At 62.5% G+C, this 17,500-nt stretch overlaps 2 non-coding genes across 2 annotated transcripts; both read right to left on the reverse strand.

Moving 5' to 3' along the window:
• Window positions 1-2,524: 2,524 nt before the first annotated feature.
• Window positions 2,525-2,677, reverse strand: LOC142794434 (5.8S ribosomal RNA). Its single transcript, XR_012892337.1, has one exon. It is a non-coding gene; the product is annotated as a 5.8S ribosomal RNA (ribosomal RNA).
• Window positions 2,678-4,396: 1,719 nt separating this feature from the next.
• LOC142794435 (small subunit ribosomal RNA) lies at window positions 4,397-6,211 on the reverse strand. Its single transcript, XR_012892338.1, has one exon. It is a non-coding gene; the product is annotated as a small subunit ribosomal RNA (ribosomal RNA).
• Between the last annotated feature and the right edge of the window lie 11,289 nt (window positions 6,212-17,500).

Consider the following 17,500-nt stretch of genomic DNA (forward strand, 5'->3'; position numbering starts at 1 on the left):
TTTCGACCCCAATGCCTCTAATCATTCGCTTTACCAGGTGTGACTGCTCTCCCATCGAGCGCCAGCTATCCTGAGGGAAACTTCGGAGGGAACCAGCTACTAGATGGTTCGATTGGTCTTTCGCCCCTATACCCGGATCGGACGATCGATTTGCACGTCAGAATCGCTTCGGACCTCCACCAGAGTTTCCTCTGGCCTCGTCCTGCCCGGGCATAGTTCACCATCTTTCGGGTGCCAACGTGTGCGCTCTCGCTCCGCCCCGGCGACGTGTGAGCGCCTGGGACGGGCCGTTGCTGCGCCCTTTATCGGACCCCTGTGCGGTCCGGGATCGCAACGCAGCCCACTAGGGGCCTTCACGTTTCATTGCGCCATTGGGTTTCGGGAGACCCATTGACTCGCGCACATGTTAGACTCCTTGGTCCGTGTTTCAAGACGGGTCGGGTGGGTTACCGACCTACTCGCCGCAAACCACGATAGCGCCTCCGCGGGAGAATAGCCCCGCTCGCAGAGGCTTCTCGCCGGCCAACCCGCCGCCGCGGGACCAACCCGGACAGCAGGAGACGACAAGCTTGCCCAGCGGGTTCTCCGCTCCGTTTCCGGAGGGCGTCATCGTTCGGGCCTCCCGACAACCGGGAGAAGCCCATGGGGCCTGGACGGGGTGACGAACTTTTCGTGCACGGCGTGGTATAACTCCCGCGTGCCGTCTCCGAAGAGACGGGCAGGTCACCTCCACTGCCGGACTCAAAGTCGTGCTTGTTCCCTTTGACCCGCGTCCGTCGCGGCGTCCTACCGGCGGTGGGAAGTGCGCACCCCGGAGACCGCGTCTGCGTGCCAGCAGCCGGAACAGTCCCCCGAAGGGGACCGTTTACCTGACGCCGCCGGCTCCGCGATCGTCCGGAGACTGAATCCCACCGCTTTCGAGCTTCGAGGGCCCACCCGTTTTACTCTAAGCGGTTTCACGTACTCTTGAACTCTCTCTTCAAAGTTCTTTTCAACTTTCCCTCACGGTACTTGTGAACTATCGGTCTCTCGGTCGTATTTAGCCTTAGATGGAGTTTACCACCCACTTAGGGCTGCACTCTCAAGCAACCCGACTCACGGGAGGCTCCATCCCGGGCGCGCAACGGCGGAGACGGGCCTGGCACCCACTCTGGGACAAGCCCCTGTCAGGGGGACTTGCACCGTCGCAAACACCCGAGAACGTCGCCTCCCATACACCACATTTCCCGACCGCCTGCAAGGACGGGGGATTCGGTGCTGGGCTCGGTCCCGTTTCGCTCGCAGCTACTCGGGGAATCCCTGTTGGTTTCTTTTCCTCCGCTTAGTGATATGCTTAAATTCAGCGGGTTGTCTCGCCTGATCTGAGGTCGACAGCGGATACATTCGCTTCCATCAACTTCCTGCACGACCGCGTGCGCTCGCCCTACCAAGTGCGCCCGCAACCCTGTACAGGGCCACTTCTTCACAAGGCTGGCAATCGGCTTCCCCGCTGCACGCGTGCGGCGCACAACCGGTGTGACGTGGAAGTGACGGGACACGTTCGTAAACCCATCGCGAACCGAGTACGACGCCCTACCAAGTGCGCCCGCAACCCTGTACAGGGTCACATCTTCACAAGGCTGGCAAGCGGCATTCCGCTGCGCGCGTGCGTCGTCCGAGCAGTTGCGTGATAAACGACCGTGTCGAAAGCCCAAACACCGCCGAGGCCAGTCGCCGCCGCCGCAAGGGCAGCCACGCAGCCTGGCGAGAGGCATCGTCTCGTGTAGCGTCGCCCCCGCCCCAACTGGAGTGGCCCAGTTTTTTGAACGGGACGGGAACTGCGAAGCACTTAGACCGACGGCGGACTACGACGAGAACGCCTTAAGCTTCGCCAACGTTTCGCCAACTCGTGCGGGAGACTTTTTCCGCTTCGCGGCAAGTCGTCGCGCCGTGCTCTCCGCATCAACCGCGTACGCAGCGAACCGCAAACGTCGGGCGCAGCCTCCTCACCTCCCTGCGCTTTGCGCGCGAACGTTCCCTGTTCGCGCGGCAAAGCCTGGAGGAGGCACGGCCCCGCAGCGTGTTCGAGCGCCCGGTCTACGGGACACCCTGCTTACTTCGAGGGCAACAAGCGCAACGCAAGGCTGCGATCTCGCGCACTTTGCGCACGGCTGGAGAAGCTTTGCTGGCCGGCTTTCGCTCCTCGTGTTTACCGTGCGTTAAAGTTGCGCGTCCGTGGCTCTCGCAGCTCTTGCGCGCCCGGTCGCAGAGAGGAGTACGCAACCTCGACCGCACTTTCCCTGCAGGCTTCCTTCCGACTCGAAGTCCTGCGGCGGTCTCAACGAGGTGCCACATCCTCAATGCAGTCGGTCGCCCCCGTTTCGGTTGGGCTCTGGCACGACGGTCGCCACCGTCTCGCCCTTGAGTGGCCGCTGTTGGCGCTCGCTGTGAGGTGTTCAGCGTGCTGTCCGTGTTGCCGACGCGGTCAAAACGAGTCGACGGCTCACGTTCCCTTGTGCGCCGAAGGCTCTCTTGATATGTGATCCGACCCTCAGACAGACGAAGCCAAGGGAAGACCCAAGGCCGCAATGTGCGTTCAAAGAATCAGTGCTCAGTGTGTCCTGCAATTCACACCAAGTCTCGCAGCTGGCTGCGTTCTTCATCGACCCGAGAACCGAGTGATCCACCGCTTAGAGTCGTGAAAAAGTGTTTGTTCAATTCCGTACAGTCAAAACCAAACGTTTCTGGCACTCGGCCAAACAGTGGCCAAGAAGGGCGCTTTTCAGCGCACGCTTGGACTCCAAAACTCTGCCGCGCCTTTTTCGGCTGCCGCAAATCGAGCAAACGGTGTGTTTCGGACGGCGTTTCGCTTTCGCTACTTGCGAGTGCTTTCGTGGTCCACCCCTCTATAAATACTCGGGAGGCGTCGAAGCCGGTTCTCCAAGCCGGACCCGTAGGTATCGTTGTGTGCTCGCTCTCATTGGCCCGCCTAACCAGAAAATGCCTGCGGTACACCCATTTGGATAAGAGTGCACGCAGATGCGGGCCTCGACGGCTACACATTTCCTCGGGCGGCCGCCTCCCGGCCTCCGTGGAGCGCGGGATGCACGGTCCCATCGACAAGCCTCTCCCGTTTTTACCGTGGCGTCGCGGTTCACCACGGCAGGCGGGTCGGTCTCCTCCGCATAAAAAGGGGGACCCCCGCTTTTTGTTCCACGAAATCGCACAAGCTTTTTTCGCATCCACGGTTTGCCACCGCACACCAAAATGCCGATCCGGCTGCCTACTTTAGCCAACAGGTGGAGCCAGGCGCGCCGTACTTGCGCGGCACTTCCCACGTCCACCGAAGTCGGTGCCAAGGACCACTTTCGGCGCCGGAGCCGCGTACGAGCCTACTCGAGGCGGAAGAACGAAGCCAGCAAGGGCCTGGCCGCAAGTGCGTTCAATTGTCGGGACGTCCAAGTCCCTCGTTCTTCCGTGCTTCCTCTTTCGGCAAGTCGTTGCGGCACCTTCCCAAAGCGCGCAGACCCGCTAATCGCGACGAGCGCGACGTGGCCGTGCCGCCTTTCCCTCGGCAGCAAGCAAAACGCCTGGCAACGTCGACGCTCCCCTAACCGCGATCTCGCACCGTGTTTCGTGTGGCGAATTCAAAAGCCGGCCGGCGCTGCTGCAACCATTACGGTCGGTACGCATACGCCGCGGAGGGCGGGACGGTCATCGGAGCGTGCGGTTCCTCCATCGAGTACTGCGCACCTCGGCCGTCGCATCGCCGTGCCATGACCGGCCGCGCGTCAACGCGAACCGGTGCCAGCGAGATCCCTCGCCTGCAAGAACCGACCGGCAGCCTCCGTCACCCGAGGACGCGGAGGCGCTTGCCGCGGACGGCGGGACGGTATGCACTGGTGCACAGCGGACCCGTCACATCGCCAGTTCCTTGACCGACCGCCGACGCTTGTGCCGTTCCTCTCGTACTTGGCAGTCGCCGCGCGATTGTCGGGTCTCGTTCTTGCACGCTCGAACGGTCGGGAGGGCACTCGGCTGGCGTTTCGGGAACGCGCAGCCTCGCCTTCTACCGACGTAACCACGACTCGCCGTTCGCGCTCCGCCGCTCCTGTTTACAGTACTAGGCGGTCCCGCAGCGGTCGGGTCGCGCATTTCGAGCGCTTCGAGCCACGGTGCAGTGGCGGGTCGAAAGCCGACCTATGAGTGCGTTGCGCCGTTTGTACCCGCGTCCGCCACCTGGCCGACCGTCCAAGGTCGCGGTGTTGGCGTCCGCTGGGCGCAACAATTTGTCACGGGGTGCCGCTCCACATTCAGGCAGCCCCGTGGGGAAAAGCCGACCCCGCGTCCAAACGGGGTCAGCGGCAGAAAGTGTCGGGCGCAGACGCAGCTGAGGCGCTCACCCTTCACAATCCGTTAATGATCCTTCCGCAGGTTCACCTACGGAAACCTTGTTACGACTTTTACTTCCTCTAAATGATCAAGTTTGGTCATCTTTCCAACAGACCGGCGCAACCGAAAGGCCGCGCCGGACATCGGTCCGAAGACCTCACTAAATCATTCAATCGGTAGTAGCGACGGGCGGTGTGTACAAAGGGCAGGGACGTAATCAACGCGAGCTTATGACTCGCGCTTACTGGGAATTCCTCGTTCAAGGGGAACAATTGCAAGCCCCTATCCCAATCACGAAAGAAGTTCCACGGGTTACCCAGTCTTTTCAGACAGGGATAAAGACACGCTGCTTCCTTCAGTGTAGCGCGCGTGCGGCCCCGGACATCTAAGGGCATCACAGACCTGTTATTGCTCTGTTTCGTGCGGCTAGGAGCCGCTTGTCCCTCTAAGAAGGTTGTAAGGTGCTGGGAACCCCGCACCTATTTAATAGGCTAGAGTCTCGTTCGTTATCGGAATTAACCAGACAAATCGCTCCACCAACTAAGAACGGCCATGCACCACCATCCACCGAATCAAGAAAGAGCTCTCAATCTGTCAATCCTCCCAGTGTCCGGGCCGGGTAAGTTTTCCCGTGTTGAGTCAAATTAAGCCGCAGGCTCCACTCCTGGTGGTGCCCTTCCGTCAATTCCTTTAAGTTTCAGCTTTGCAACCATACTTCCCCCGGAACCCAAATACTTTGGTTTCCCGGAAGCTGCCCGCCGAGTCATTTGAGTAACTCAGGCGGATCGCTGGTTGGCATCGTTTATGGTCAGAACTAGGGCGGTATCTGATCGCCTTCGAACCTCTGACTTTCGTTCTTGATCAATGAAAACATTCTTGGCAAATGCTTTCGCAGTAGTTCGTCTTGCGACGGTCCAAGAATTTCACCTCTAGCGCCGCAATACGAATGCCCCCGTCCGTCCCTCTTAATCATTACCTCGTATTCCAAAAACCAACAGAACAGAAACGAGGTCTTGTTCTATTATTCCATGCAAGTTTATTCAGGCGACTCGCCTGCGTTGAGCACTCTAATTTTTTCAAAGTAAAAGCACCGGCCATCTCGAGGCACACAATGAAGTGCACCAAGAAAGAACCGGCATGATGTTCAGTCCGAGCCGTCGCATCGGGTAGATGCACTACTCGTCTGGAACTGAGATCCAACTACGAGCTTTTTAACCGCAGCAGCTTTAGTATACGCTATTGGAGCTGGAATTACCGCGGCTGCTGGCACCAGACTTGCCCTCCAATTGATCCTCGTTAAAGGATTTAGAGTGTACTCATTTCAATTACGGGGCCTCAAAAGAGTCCCGTATTGTTATTTTTCGTCACTACCTCCCCGTGCCGGGAGTGGGTAATTTGCGCGCCTGCTGCCTTCCTTGGATGTGGTAGCCGTTTCTCAGGCTCCCTCTCCGGAATCGAACCCTGATTCTCCGTTACCCGTAACAACCATGGTAAGCAAGTAACCTACCATCGAAAGTTGATAAGGCAGACACTTGAAAGAAACGTCGCCGGCTCGTGGCCATGCGATCAGCACAAAGTTATCCAGAGTCACCACACAATACGGGCCGAAACCCGATCGATCTTGGTCTAATAAAAGCACCCGTTACCCAAAGGGCTCCAGGCTCACTGCATGTATTAGCTCTAGAATTGCCACAGTTATCCAAGTAGGAAGAAACGATCTAAGGAACCATAACTGATTTAATGAGCCATTCGCGGTTTCGCCTTATTTCGGCATGTACTTAGACATGCATGGCTTAATCTTTGAGACAAGCATATGATTACTGGCAGGATCAACCAGGTAATCGTTCGACTGCGCGTCCGTCCTCGCCTTCGGCGGGCCGGACGCAGTCTGTGTGCGGCGGAGGCCACCTTCAGGCGCCCCAACACGCTTATTTTGCACTCCGAGATGACGGCGTTCGAGCTCGCTACGGCACAACCTTCCCGAAAGACGAGTGGGAGCCGTGCGGCAAGAAGCACGTTCATGCTCGCTCTTTTTCGTTGCATCGACTCGGTCGCGCCGTGCGGGTTGCCCAAGCCCGCTGCACTGTCGGTGGACCGGCCGGAACTAGCAACGGAGCCGAGACTGCAAAGCCGCCAGACGACGGGTCACGCCCGCGTCTTCGGCGCTTTCGCATCTGAATCGCCCGAGGACGACACGGAACACACCTCGATATCGTGGTAAAACGGCACCGTCCGACAACCAGCCCCTAACGCATCAAGCGGATGAGGCTGCAGACGACTGCCGTGGATTCCCCTGGAGCAGACCCGAGGACACGCTTGACGAGGCCGAAGCCCGCCGCATATCAGACACCCGGTCGCTTTCGCGTACGCCGCTCACGAGAACCCCCACATAATAGCAGCGATAAGTACCCAGACCTCCTTGGGCACTAATACGAGCGTACTCGAGAAAATTTCACCGCGGGTGTGCCCCGAAACGTGTGGCACGTTGAGCGTGCCACAAGTCTACGTCGCTCTCAAACCCGCCGAGGTCGTAGAATTTGCGACCCTACTCACGAAATTCCCACCGAGGATACGGCCGCAAACGTACCGCACCTTGGGTAGGCCACGAGTTTGTGCAACACTACGCTGACGGCACAGCACCGAGGTCGTGCGCGCACGCACGGGAAAATTCCGCCGCGGTTTCTGCCGAAAACGTGAGGCACCACGACTCTCCGCAAGTTCGCGTCGACTGCGAAAGACCGAAGTCGTGAACGACGTGTCCGCTACTCGCCGCCGACACGCTGGACACCAAACGTACAACGACTCGACGGCGTAGTAGAGGCCCACGACGCGGTTTTCCTTAACGACGTCTCGGCGTGGCACCGACAGGTTAGAACGGCCGACCAACGTTCCCTGTCCGCCGTTCGGCTCAGTCGAAGGGCTCGGCGACTTCGGCAACGCTGCGAAGCCGCACGGTGACGCACGCCATGTCCCCATTTTTTTTTTTTTTCTTTCTGCGTCTGCCGGGGTGCCCCTATAATAGCAGCGATAAGCACCCAGACCGCCGTGGGTCGCTCGCCCCGGCTGACGTGGTTTTTCGTACTCCTGCGGCGGTCGCCGTCAAGCACGTCCAAATACGCTACTTTCGTGGGCGCATTCACGCTCTTTCGCTTCGCCGGAGTGCCAGCACTCACTCTGCCAAAAACGGCGAACATCCGAGCGGCGGTTCCCACTTTTGCGTCGGCGTCGCAAACCCCGCCCCGGCAGACGAGGTTTGCCGTACTCGTGCGACGGTGGCCGGCGGGCACGTCGAAAGACGCCGATATCGTGCGCGAATTGGCGCACCTTGGCTTCACCGGAGTGCCGCCACTGACTCCTCCAAAAACGGCGAAGATCCGAGCGGCGCTTCCCACTTTCGCATCGGCGTCCCGAACTCCGCCCCGGCTGACGCGGTTTACCGTACTCGTGCGACGGTCGCCGGCGAGCACGTGGAAAGACGCCGATATCGTGCCCGAATCGGCTCCGTTCGGCTTCGCCGGAGTGCCAGCACTGGCTCGGCGAAAGACGACGAACATCCGAGCGACGGTTCTCACTATTGCGTACGCGTCGCAAACCCCGCCCCGGCAGACGCACTTTGCCGTACTCGTGCGACGGTCGCCGGCGAGCACGTAGAAAGACGCCGATATCGTGCCGGAATCGGCCCCGTTTGGCTTCGCCGGAGTGCCAGCACTCACTCGGCCACAAACGGCGAACATCCGAGCGGCGGTTCCCACTTAGCCGTCGGCGTCCCGAACTCCGCCCCGGCAGACGCGGTTGCCGAGCTCGTGCGACTAGCGACCGCGAAGCCGTCTCGCGACGCCGCTTTCGTGCGCGGCTCCCACTGCGACCTGGGTCACCCGAGGTCGACGAGCAAGAAAGAATGTCGAAAAAAAATTTTTTTTTTTTTTGCGTCTGCCGGGGTGCCCCTATAATAGCAGCGATAAGCACCCAGACCGCCATGGGTCGCTCGCCCCGGCTGACGTGGTTTTTCGTTTTCCTGCGGTGGTCGTCGTCAAGCACGTCCAAACACGCCACTTTCGTGGGCGCATTCGCGCTCTTTCGCTTCGCCGGAGTGCCAGCACTCACTCTGCCAAAAACGGCGAACATCCTAGTGGCGGTTCCCACTTTTGCGTCGGCGTCGCCAACCCCGCCCCGGCATACGCGGTTTGCCGTACTCGTGCGGCGGTGGCCGGCGGGCACGTCGAAAGACACCGATATCGTGCGCGAGTCGATGCTTCTTGGTCTCGCAGGAGGGCCGCCACTCACTCCTGCAAAAACGGCGAAGATCCGAGCGGCGCTTCCCACTTTTTCGTCGGCATCGCAAACCTCGCCCCGGCAGACGCGCTTTGCCGTACTCGTGCGACGGTCGCCGGCGAGCACGTCGAAATACGCCGATATCGTGCCCGAATCGGCCCCGTTTCGCTTCGCCGGAGTGCCAGCACTCACTCGGCCAAAAACGGCGAACATCCGAGCAGCGGTACCCACTTAGCCGTCGGCATCCCGAACTCCGCGCCGGCTGACGCGGTTGCCGAGCTCGTGCGACTAGCGACCGCGAACGCGTCTCGCGACGCCGCTTTCGTGCGCGGCTCCCATTGCGACCTGGGTTACCCGAGCTCGACCAGCAAAAAAGAAGGTCGAAAAAAAATTTTTTTTTTCTGCGTCTGCCGGGGTGCCCCTATAATAGCAGCGATAAGCACCCAGACCGCCGTGGGTCGCTCGCCCCGGCTGACGTGGTTTTTCGTACTCCTGCAGCGGTCGCCGTCAAGCACGTCCAAATACGCCACTTTCGTGGGCGCTTTCGCGCTCTTTCGCGTCGCCGGTGTGCCAGCACTCACTCTGCCAAAAACGGCGAACATCCTAGTGGCGGTTCCCACTTTTGCGTCGGCGTCGCCAACCCCGCCCCGGCATACGCGGTTTGCCGTACTCGTGCGGCGGTGGCCGGCGGGCACGTCGAAAGACACCGATATCGTGCGCGAGTCGATGCTTCTTGGTCTCGCAGGAGGGCCGCCACTCACTCCTGCAAAAACGGCGAAGATCCGAGCGGCGCTTCCCACTTTTTCGTCGGCATCGCAAACCTCGCCCCGGCAGACGCGCTTTGCCGTACTCGTGCGACGGTCGCCGGCGAGCACGTCGAAATACGCCGATATCGTGCCCGAATCGGCCCCGTTTCGCTTCGCCGGAGTGCCAGCACTCACTCGGCCAAAAACGGCGAACATCCGAGCAGCGGTACCCACTTAGCCGTCGGCATCCCGAACTCCGCGCCGGCTGACGCGGTTGCCGAGCTCGTGCGACTAGCGACCGCGAACGCGTCTCGCGACGCCGCTTTCGTGCGCGGCTCCCATTGCGACCTGGGTTACCCGAGCTCGACCAGCAAAAAAGAAGGTCGAAAAAAAATTTTTTTTTTCTGCGTCTGCCGGGGTGCCCCTATAATAGCAGCGATAAGCACCCAGACCGCCGTGGGTCGCTCGCCCCGGCTGACGTGGTTTTTCGTACTCCTGCAGCGGTCGCCGTCAAGCACGTCCAAATACGCCACTTTCGTGGGCGCTTTCGCGCTCTTTCGCGTCGCCGGTGTGCCAGCACTCACTCTGCCAAAAACGGCCAACATCCGAGCGGCGGTTCCCACTTTTGCGTCGGCGTCGTAAACCCCGCCCCGGCAGACGCGGTTTGCCCTACTCGTTCGACGGTCGCCGGCGAGCGCGTCGAAAGACGCCGATATCGTGCGCTAATTGGCGCTCCTTGGCTTCTCCGGAGTGCCGCCACTCACTCCTCCAAAAACGGCGAAGATCCGAGCGGCGTTCTCCACTTTCGCATCGGCGTCCCGAACTCCGCCCGGGCTGACGCGGTTTACCGTACTCGTGCGACGGTCGCCGCCGGGCACGTCGAAAGACGCCGATATCGTGCCGTAATCGGCCCCGTTTGGCTTCGCCCGAGTGCCAGCACTCACTCGGCCAAAAACGGCGAACATCCGAGCAGCGTTTCCCACTTTCGCATCGGCGTCCCGAAGCCCGCCCCGGCAGACGCGGTTTGCCCTACTCGAGCGACGGTCGCCGGCGATCACGTCGAAAGGCGCCGAATTCGTGCACGAATCGATGCTTCTTGGTCTCGCAGGAGGGCCGCCACTCACTCCTGCAAAAACGGCGAAGATCCGAGTTGCGCTTCCCACTTTTTCGTCGGCGTCCCGAACTACGCCCCGGCTGACGCGGTTTACCGTACTCGTGCGACGGTCGCCGGCGGGCACTTCAAAATACGCCGATTTCGTGGGCGCATTCACGCTGTTTCGCTTCCCCGGAGTGCCAACACTCACTCTGCCGAAAGCGGCGATCATCCGAGCGGCGGTTCCCACTTTTGCGTCGGCTTCGCAAACGGCGCCCCGGCAGACGCGCTCGTGCGACGTACTCGTGCGACGGTCGCCGGCGAGCACGTCGAAAGACGCCGATATCGTGCTCGAATCGACCCCGTTTCGCTTCGCCGGAGTGCTGCCAGTCACGGCGCAGAAAACGGCGAACAAGTGTTTTTTTTTTTTTTCCTAGAATTTGTGTTATAGAAGGCACATTTGATATCGGACGATAATTTTCAACTTTATCACGCGCACCGATTTTCGTGTAGAGGTTTGCAAGTTTATGGGAATTTCTCCACTTGGAATAATGCGATTTAGTAGTACTACGAGAACTTCATGGATGTACTCAAGGGTACGGGGCAAGTCAGTTACGTCAACACCTGCAGATTTTTTACACTTCAAACTGAAAATTGTTGGTTGTGAGTCCTCGTGTGATATTAAAGGCCGATTCGCTAACACATAGAACAAAGAAAGAAAGGAAGAAAAAACGCCCGCGCTCGCTCAAGAAACCTGGGTTCGCAACAAGTGGCAACAACAAGCAACCGAGCGAGTGCGCCAAAACCCGTGGCGGCCGAACAAACGCGAAGTCCCAACCGCGTCAGCCGGGGCGGCACGGGACAGGAAAAATCACTTCAGCCGGGGCGGCGGGGCACCGAATAAACCTCGTCACCTCGTCGCAGGATAAAAGAGGAAACAAAAAGTCTAAACAGCGTCTGCTGGAGCGAATGCGTAATAAAACAACAACAACAACAAAAAAAAAACACCCGCGCTCAAGAAGTCTGCAATCCTCACAAAAGGCGACTGTGACCGAGCAGCGTCAGCCGGGGCCGTGCGGAAACGGAAAAACCGCGACTACCGGGGCGTCGAGGCACCGAAAAATCCACTTCAGCCGCGGCGAAAAAAAAAAACAAAAAGAAAGACGGAGGGGGGGGGGGGGAACCACGTCTGCCGGGGCGAAGGAAAAAAAAAAACGCGTCTGCCAGGGCGAGCCCGGGTGCGGCACCACCGGGAAAACTGTGGCAAACAGACATGGCGATCGAGTGAGTGGGCCGCCAGCCAGGCACAGCCGAAAAGTGCTAAGTCCGAACTGCGTCTGCCGGGGCGGCACGAAACCGCGTCAGCCGGGGCGGCGCGAAAACCGCGTCTGCCGGGGCGGCACGAAACCGCGTCAGCCGGGGCGGCGCGAAAACTGCGTCAGCCGGGGCGAGCCCGGGTGCGGCACCACCGGGAAAACTGTGGCAAACAGACATGGCGATCGAGTGAGTGGGCCGCCAGCCAGGCACAGCCGAAAAGTGCTAAGTCCGAACTGCGTCAGCCGGGGCGGCAAAAACCGCGTCAGCCGGGGCGGCGCAAAAAACCGCGTCTGCCGGGGCGGCACGAAACCGCGTCAGCCGGGGCGGCGCGAAAACTGCGTCAGCCGGGGCGAAAGAAAAAAAAAAAAACGCGTCTGCCGGGGCGAGCCCGGGTGCGGCACCACCGGGAAAACTGTGGCAAACAGACATGGCGATCGAGTGAGTGGGCCGCCAGCCAGGCACAGCCGAAAAGTGCTAAGTCCGAACTGCGTCTGCCGGGGCGGCACGAAACCGCGTCAGCCGGGGCGGCGCGAAAACCGCGTCTGCCGGGGCGGCACGAAACCGCGTCAGCCGGGGCGGCGCGAAAACTGCGTCAGCCGGGGCGAGCCCGGGTGCGGCACCACCGGGAAAACTGTGGCAAACAGACATGGCGATCGAGTGAGTGGGCCGCCAGCCAGGCACAGCCGAAAAGTGCTAAGTCCGAACTGCGTCTGCCGGGGCGGCACGAAACCGCGTCAGCCGGGGCGGCGCGAAAACCGCGTCTGCCGGGGCGGCACGAAACCGCGTCAGCCGGGGCGGCGCGAAAACTGCGTCAGCCGGGGCGAGCCCGGGTGCGGCACCACCGGGAAAACTGTGGCAAACAGACATGGCGATCGAGTGAGTGGGCCGCCAGCCAGGCACAGCCGAAAAGTGCTAAGTCCGAACTGCGTCTGCCGGGGCGGCACGAAACCGCGTCAGCCGGGGCGGCGCGAAAACCGCGTCTGCCGGGGCGGCACGAAACCGCGTCAGCCGGGGCGGCGCGAAAACTGCGTCAGCCGGGGCGAGCCCGGGTGCGGCACCACCGGGAAAACTGTGGCAAACAGACATGGCGATCGAGTGAGTGGGCCGCCAGCCAGGCTCAGCCAAAAAGTGCAAAGTCCGAACTGCGTCAGCCGGGGCGGCAAAAACCGCGTCAGCCGGGGCGGCGCAAAAAACCGCGTCTGCCGGGGCGGCACGAAACCGCGTCAGCCGGGGCGGGGCGAAAACTGCGTCAGCCGGGGCGAAAAGAAAAAAAAAAAACGCGTCTGCCGGGGCAAGCCCGGGTGCGGCACCACCGGGAAAACTGTGGCAAACAGACATGGCGATCGAGTGAGTGGGCCGCCAGCCAGGCACAGCCGAAAAGTGCAAAGTCCGAACCGTGTCAGCCGGGGCGACGCAAAAACCGCGTCAGCCGGGGCGGCGCGAAAACCGCGTCAGCCGGGGCGGCACGAAACCGCGTCAGCCGGGGCGGCGCGAAAACTGCGTCAGCCGGGGCGGCGCGAAAACCTCGTCAGCCGGGGCGAGCGAAAAGGGGGGGGGGGGGAACCACGTCTGCCGGGGCGAAAGAAAAAAAAAACGCGTCTGCCGGGGCGAGCCCGGGTGCGGCACCACCGGGAAGACTGTGGCAAACAGACATGGCGATCGAGTGAGTGGGCCGCCAGCCAGGCTCAGCCCAAAAAGTGCCAAGTCCGAACTGCGTCAGCCGGGGCGGCAAAAACCGCGTCAGCCGGGGCGGCGCGAAAACCGCGTCTGCCGGGGCGGCGCGAAAACTGCGTCAGCCGGGGCGAGCCCGGGTGCGGCACCACCGGGAAAACTGTGGCTAACAGACATGGCGATCGAGTGAGTGGGCCACCAGCCAGGCTCAGCCAAAAAGTGCCAAGTCCGAACTGCGTCAGCCGGGGCGGCAAAAACCGCGTCAGCCGGGGCGGCGCAAAAAAACCGCGTCTGCCGGGGCGGCACGAAACCGCGTCAGCCGGGGCGGCGCGAAAACTGCGTCAGCCGGGGCGAAAGAAAAAAAAAAACGCGTCTGCCGGGGCGAGCCCGGGTGCGGCACCACCGGGAAAACTGTGGCAAACAGACATGGCGATCGAGTGAGTGGGCCGCCAGCCAGGCACAGCCGAAAAGTGCTAAGTCCGAACTGCGTCTGCCGGGGCGGCACGAAACCGCGTCAGCCGGGGCGGCGCGAAAACCGCGTCTGCCGGGGCGGCACGAAACCGCGTCAGCCGGGGCGGCGCGAAAACTGCGTCAGCCGGGGCGAGCCCGGGTGCGGCACCACCGGGAAAACTGTGGCAAACAGACATGGCGATCGAGTGAGTGGGCCGCCAGCCAGGCACAGCCGAAAAGTGCTAAGTCCGAACTGCGTCTGCCGGGGCGGCACGAAACCGCGTCAGCCGGGGCGGCGCGAAAACCGCGTCTGCCGGGGCGGCACGAAACCGCGTCAGCCGGGGCGGCGCGAAAACTGCGTCAGCCGGGGCGAGCCCGGGTGCGGCACCACCGGGAAAACTGTGGCAAACAGACATGGCGATCGAGTGAGTGGGCCGCCAGCCAGGCACAGCCGAAAAGTGCTAAGTCCGAACTGCGTCAGCCGGGGCGGCAAAAACCGCGTCAGCCGGGGCGGCGCAAAAAACCGCGTCTGCCGGGGCGGCACGAAACCGCGTCAGCCGGGGCGGCGCGAAAACTGCGTCAGCCGGGGCGAAAGAAAAAAAAAAAACGCGTCTGCCGGGGCGAGCCCGGGTGCGGCACCACCGGGAAAACTGTGGCAAACAGACATGGCGATCGAGTGAGTGGGCCGCCAGCCAGGCACAGCCGAAAAGTGCTAAGTCCGAACTGCGTCTGCCGGGGCGGCACGAAACCGCGTCAGCCGGGGCGGCGCGAAAACCGCGTCTGCCGGGGCGGCACGAAACCGCGTCAGCCGGGGCGGCGCGAAAACTGCGTCAGCCGGGGCGAGCCCGGGTGCGGCACCACCGGGAAAACTGTGGCAAACAGACATGGCGATCGAGTGAGTGGGCCGCCAGCCAGGCACAGCCGAAAAGTGCTAAGTCCGAACTGCGTCTGCCGGGGCGGCACGAAACCGCGTCAGCCGGGGCGGCGCGAAAACCGCGTCTGCCGGGGCGGCGCGAAAACTGCGTCAGCCGGGGCGAGCCCGGGTGCGGCACCACCGGGAAAACTGTGGCAAACAGACATGGCGATCGAGTGAGTGGGCCGCCAGCCAGGCACAGCCGAAAAGTGCAAAGTCCGAACCGTGTCAGCCGGGGCGACGCAAAAACCGCGTCAGCCGGGGCGGCGCGAAAACCGCGTCAGCCGGGGCGGCACGAAACCGCGTCAGCCGGGGCGGCGCGAAAACTGCGTCAGCCGGGGCGGCGCGAAAACCTCGTCAGCCGGGGCGAGCGAAAAGGGGGGGGGGGGGAACCACGTCTGCCGGGGCGAAAGAAAAAAAAAACGCGTCTGCCGGGGCGAGCCCGGGTGCGGCACCACCGGGAAGACTGTGGCAAACAGACATGGCGATCGAGTGAGTGGGCCGCCAGCCAGGCTCAGCCCAAAAAGTGCCAAGTCCGAACTGCGTCAGCCGGGGCGGCAAAAACCGCGTCAGCCGGGGCGGCGCGAAAACCGCGTCTGCCGGGGCGGCGCGAAAACTGCGTCAGCCGGGGCGAGCCCGGGTGCGGCACCACCGGGAAAACTGTGGCTAACAGACATGGCGATCGAGTGAGTGGGCCACCAGCCAGGCTCAGCCAAAAAGTGCCAAGTCCGAACTGCGTCAGCCGGGGCGGCAAAAACCGCGTCAGCCGGGGCGGCGCAAAAAAACCGCGTCTGCCGGGGCGGCACGAAACCGCGTCAGCCGGGGCGGCGCGAAAACTGCGTCAGCCGGGGCGAAAGAAAAAAAAAAACGCGTCTGCCGGGGCGAGCCCGGGTGCGGCACCACCGGGAAAACTGTGGCAAACAGACATGGCGATCGAGTGAGTGGGCCGCCAGCCAGGCACAGCCGAAAAGTGCTAAGTCCGAACTGCGTCTGCCGGGGCGGCACGAAACCGCGTCAGCCGGGGCGGCGCGAAAACCGCGTCTGCCGGGGCGGCACGAAACCGCGTCAGCCGGGGCGGCGCGAAAACTGCGTCAGCCGGGGCGAGCCCGGGTGCGGCACCACCGGGAAAACTGTGGCAAACAGACATGGCGATCGAGTGAGTGGGCCGCCAGCCAGGCACAGCCGAAAAGTGCTAAGTCCGAACTGCGTCTGCCGGGGCGGCACGAAACCGCGTCAGCCGGGGCGGCGCGAAAACCGCGTCTGCCGGGGCGGCACGAAACCGCGTCAGCCGGGGCGGCGCGAAAACTGCGTCAGCCGGGGCGAGCCCGGGTGCGGCACCACCGGGAAAACTGTGGCAAACAGACATGGCGATCGAGTGAGTGGGCCGCCAGCCAGGCACAGCCGAAAAGTGCTAAGTCCGAACTGCGTCAGCCGGGGCGGCAAAAACCGCGTCAGCCGGGGCGGCGCAAAAAACCGCGTCTGCCGGGGCGGCACGAAACCGCGTCAGCCGGGGCGGCGCGAAAACTGCGTCAGCCGGGGCGAAAGAAAAAAAAAAACGCGTCTGCCGGGGCGAGCCCGGGTGCGGCACCACCGGGAAAACTGTGGCAAACAGACATGGCGATCGAGTGAGTGGGCCGCCAGCCAGGCACAGCCGAAAAGTGCTAAGTCCGAACTGCGTCTGCCGGGGCGGCACGAAACCGCGTCAGCCGGGGCGGCGCGAAAACCGCGTCTGCCGGGGCGGCACGAAACCGCGTCAGCCGGGGCGGCGCGAAAACTGCGTCAGCCGGGGCGAGCCCGGGTGCGGCACCACCGGGAAAACTGTGGCAAACAGACATGGCGATTGAGTGAGTGGGCCGCCAGCCAGGCACAGCCGAAAAGTGCTAAGTCCGAACTGCGTCTGCCGGGGCGGCACGAAACCGCGTCAGCCGGGGCGGCGCGAAAACCGCGTCTGCCGGGGCGGCACGAAACCGCGTCAGCCGGGGCGGCGCGAAAACTGCGTCAGCCGGGGCGAGCCCGGGTGCGGCACCACCGGGAAAACTGTGGCAAACAGACATGGCGATCGAGTGAGTGGGCCGCCAGCCAGGCACAGCCGAAAAGTGCTAAGTCCGAACTGCGTCTGCCGGGGCGGCACGAAACCGCGTCAGCCGGGGCGGCGCGAAAACCGCGTCTGCCGGGGCGGCACGAAACCGCGTCAGCCGGGGCGGCGCGAAAACTGCGTCAGCCGGGGCGAGCCCGGGTGCGGCACCACCGGGAAAACTGTGGCAAACAGACATGGCGATCGAGTGAGTGGGCCGCCAGCCAGGCACAGCCGAAAAGTGCAAAGTCCGAACCGTGTCAGCCGGGGCGACGCAAAAACCGCGTCAGCCGGGGCGGCGCGAAAACCGCGTCTGCCGGGGCGGCACGAAACCGCGTCAGCCGGGGCGGCGCGAAAACTGCGTCAGCCGGGGCGAGCCCGGGTGCGGCACCACCGGGAAAACTGTGGCAAACAGACATGGCGATCGAGTGAGTGGGCCGCCAGCCAGGCACAGCCGAAAAGTGCTAAGTCCGAACTGCGTCAGCCGGGGCGGCAAAAACCGCGTCAGCCGGGGCGGCGCAAAAACCGCGTCTGCCGGGGCGAAATAAAAAAAAAAAACAAAGAAAAAAGCCCGCGCTTAATCAAAAGAAAAC

This window comes from Rhipicephalus microplus, unplaced genomic scaffold (genome assembly GCF_043290135.1).
Source record: "Rhipicephalus microplus isolate Deutch F79 unplaced genomic scaffold, USDA_Rmic scaffold_427, whole genome shotgun sequence".
NCBI lineage: Eukaryota > Metazoa > Arthropoda > Arachnida > Ixodida > Ixodidae > Rhipicephalus > Rhipicephalus microplus.